This window comes from Brachionichthys hirsutus, chromosome 7 (assembly GCF_040956055.1).
Source record: "Brachionichthys hirsutus isolate HB-005 chromosome 7, CSIRO-AGI_Bhir_v1, whole genome shotgun sequence".
Taxonomy (NCBI): domain Eukaryota; kingdom Metazoa; phylum Chordata; class Actinopteri; order Lophiiformes; family Brachionichthyidae; genus Brachionichthys; species Brachionichthys hirsutus.
The window spans coordinates 835843-840189 of NC_090903.1; positions in this window are offsets into that span (position 1 = coordinate 835843).

The following is a 4347-nucleotide window of genomic DNA, read 5'->3' on the forward strand; positions in this document are numbered from 1 at the left end:
ATATTCCGGTAATATCCCGGTAATATCCGGGTAATATCTCGGTAATATCCCCTTAATATCCCGGTTATATCCCGGTTATATCCCGGTAATATCCCTGTAATATCCAAGTAATATCCCGGTTATATCCCGGTAATAGCCCGGTAACATCCCGGTAATATCCAGGTAATATCTCGGTAATATCCCCTTAATATCCTGGTTATATCCCGGCAATAGCCCGGTAACATCCCGGTAATATCCGGGTAATACCTCGGTAATAGCCCCATAATATTCCAGTAATATCCAGGTAATATCCGGGTAATATCCGGGTAATATCTCGGTAATATCCCGGTAATATCCAGGTAATATCCGGGTAATATCCGGGTAATATCCCAGTAATATCCCGGTAATATCCCGGTAATATCCCAGTAATATCCGGGTAATATCCCGGTAATATCCGGGTAATATCCCGGTAATATCCGGGTAATATATTGGTAATATCCCCTTAATATCCCGGTTATATCCCGGTTATATCCCGGTAATATCCCTGTAATAGCCAGGTAATATCCCGGTAATATCCCTGTTATATCCCAGTTATATCCCGGTTATATTCCGGTAATAGCCCGGTAACATCCCGGTAATATCCAGGTAATATCTCGGTAATATCCCCTTAATATCCTGGTTATATCCCGGTAATAGCCCGGTAACATCCCGGTAATATCCCGGTAATATCTCGGTAATATCCCCGTAATATCCCGGTTATATCCCGGTAATATCTCCGTAATATCCCGGTAATATCCCGGTTATATCCCGGTTATATCCCGGTAATATCCAGGTAATATCCAGGTAATATCTCGGTAATATCCCCTTTATATCCCGGTAATATCCCGGTTATATCCCGGTAATATCCCGGTTATATCCCGGTTATATCCCGGTAATATCCAGGTAATATCCAGGTAATATCTCGGTAATATCCCCTTAATATCCTGGTTATATCCCGGTTATATCCCTGTTATATCCCGGTAACAGCCCGGTAACATCCCGGTAATAGCCCGGTAACATCCCGGTAATATCCCGGTAATATCTCGGTAATATCCCGGTTATATCCCGGTTATATCCCGGTAATAGCCCGGTAACATCCCGGTAATATCCCGGTTATATCCCGGTTATATCCCGGTAATAGCCCGGTAACATCCCGGTAATATCCCGGGAATATCTTGGTAATATCCCCGTAATATCCCGGTAATATCTTGGTAATATCCCCGTAATATCCCATTTATATCCCGGTTATATCCCGGTAATATCCCGGTTATATCCCGGTAATATCCCGGTTATATCCCGGTAATATCCCGGTTATATCCCGGTTATATCCCGGTAATATCCAGGTAATATCCAGGTAATATCTCGGTAATATCCCCTTAATATCCTGGTTATATCCCGGTTATATCCCGGTAATAGCCCGGTAACATCCCGGTAATATCCCAGTAATAGCCCGGTAACATCCCGGTAATATCCCGGTAATATCTCGGTAATATCCCGGTTATATCCCGGTTATATCCCGGTAATATCCCGGTTATATCCCGGTCATATCCCTGTAATATCCCGGTTATATCCCGGTAATATCCAGGTAATATGTCGGTAATATCATTTCCGTTTACTATTAATATTCAGATTTCTTTTGCATTCTTCCTAATATGCTTACTGCAGCCCAGCAGCCCCGTGGTTGGGATTAGAACCTGAAAGGAATGAATTATTAATTACCTGCGTTATGTTTTCAGGTTTATTTCATTAAAGGACCGAAAGATCCCATTCATTGTTCGATAAACCGATATACCTGAACCCACAGGGTTCAGTGCTTGGACCACTGTATATGCTTCCCTTAGGTAACATTATTCAGAAACACAGCATAAATTTCCACTGCTATGCGGACGATACTCAATTATACCTGTCAGTTCAGCCAGACAAAGTCGATCAGTTGGTTAGACTTCAGACATGCCTTAAGGACATTAACTCCTGGATGACCAAGAACTTCCTGTTATTAAACCTAAATAAAACTGAGGTTCTGGTTCTTGGGCCAAAGCATCTCAGAAATGTTTGTTCTGGTGTTGTAGTTGAACTAGATGGCGTCTCAGTGTCCACCAGCACCACGTCCAAGAATCTGGGTGTAATCTTTGATCAGGACCTGTCATTTCAGTCCCAGATAAAGCACGTTTCAAGGACTGCGTTCTTTCACCTTCAGAATATTTCAAAGGTCAGGCACCTACTAACCCGAAAAGATGCAGAACAAATAGTCCATGCTTTTGTGACTTCCAGACTGGACTACTGCAACTCCTTACTGTCCGGCTGCCCAAAAAGGTCTATTAAACATCTCCAGCTGATCCAGAACGCAGCAGCTCGTGTTCTAACAGGAACCAGACTGAGAGAACACATTTCCCCTGTTCTGGCGTCTCTGCATTGGCTTCCTGTTAGGGAACGGATTGAATATAAAATCATTCTACTCACTTTTAAAGCCCTCACTGGCCAGGCCCTTCCTTACCTTACAGAGATGATTATCCCGTATTGCCCCACTAGAACCCTGCGGTCCCAAAATGCTGGCCTGCTCATGGTTCCTAAAATTTCCAAGAGCAGACAGGGGGGCGGAGCTTCAGTTATCAAGCTCCTTTATTGTGGAATCAGCTCCCTGATTGGTTCCTGAGACAGACACCATCTCGATGTTCAAGAGTAGATTAAAGACTTTCCTTTTTAACAAAGCTTATAACTAATCAATACAGTAATCAATATGATCAATATGCTGTCATAGGCCAGCACTGGTGGCTTAACATCATGACACACTGAGCTCCTCCCTCTTTATCTGGTTATTCATGTTATAAATATATGTGAGTAATCTCTCTCTCTTCCCCGTATATAAACCGATATAACCCGATATAACCCGATATAACCCGATATAACCTGATATAACCCGATATAACCCGATATAAACCGATATAAACCGATATAACCCGATATAAACCGTCATTATTAACATCGCTGCGATCCCTTAAACAAAAATTCATCATATAATCCCGATATTATTATAAATAAATCTTGTTTTCCGCAACTAAAATGCATTTCATTCTGAAAGTCAATTAAAACGTTAACTGTTGCAACAATGACATAAAATGCAACTTTTGATAGACATTCATTTATCTTTAATTTATATTCAGTCCATACATTCAAACAAAAGTCAGTAAACAAAAACAAAAGAGGCTCGTTAAATAATTTATTCATAAAACGGTGTGTTTCTTTACGAACATTCCCGGAAGCGGAAACAAAAACGTTTCTTCGCTGTGTGACGGTGAGGATAAACCAAAAACCCTGCCGTGCGTAAAACACGCTGCAGCGTGGGGGGGTCTCTGGACCGGACGCGTCTCACCCTGCCGTGCGTAAAACACGCTGCAGCGTGGGGGGGTCTCTGGACAGGACGCGTCTCACCCTGCCGTGCGTAAAACACGCTGCAGCGTGGGGGGGTCTCTGGACCGGACACGTCTCACCCTGCCGTGCGTAAAACACGCTGCAGCGTGGGGGGGTCTCTGGACAGGACGCGTCTCACCCTGCCGTGCGTAAAACACGCTGCAGCGTGGGGGGGTCTCTGGACAGGACGCGTCTCACCCTGCCGTGCGTAAAACACGCTGCAGCGTGGGGGGGTCTCTGGACCGGACGCGTCTCACCCTGCCGTGCGTAAAACACGCTGCAGCGTGGGGGGGTCTCTGGACCGGACGCGTCTCACCCTGCCGTGCGTAAAACACGCTGCAGCGTGGGGGGGTCTCTGGACCGGACGCGTCTCACCCTGCCGTGCGTAAAACACGCTGCAGCGTGGGGGGGTCTCTGGACCGGACGCGTCTCACCCTGCCGTGCGTAAAACACGCTGCAGCGTGGGGGGGTCTCTGGACCGGACGCGTCTCACCCTGCCGTGCGTAAAACACGCTGCAGCGTGGGGGGGTCTCTGGACCGGACGCGTCTCACCCTGCCGTGCGTAAAACACGCTGCAGCGTGGGGGGGTCTCTGGACCGGACGCGTCTCACCCTGCCGTGCGTAAAACACGCTGCAGCGTGGGGGGGTCTCTACACTGGTCCGCCCATCCTGAGCTGTGAAAATCAAACTAAATCAAAAAGGGAACGAAAAGCGCGTCCGGGGATTCAAACACGGGACGTTCCGTCCGCTCAACCCGCGCCAGGGTGGATGGAGCCACCGCAGGTCTCACCCCCCCGCAGGTCTCACACCCCCCGCAGGTCTCACACCCCCCGCAGGTCTCACACCCCCCGCAGGTCTCACCCCCACACTGGAATCCGAATCAGGGTGGGACGCGAATAAAACCGATTCGACGCTGACTTT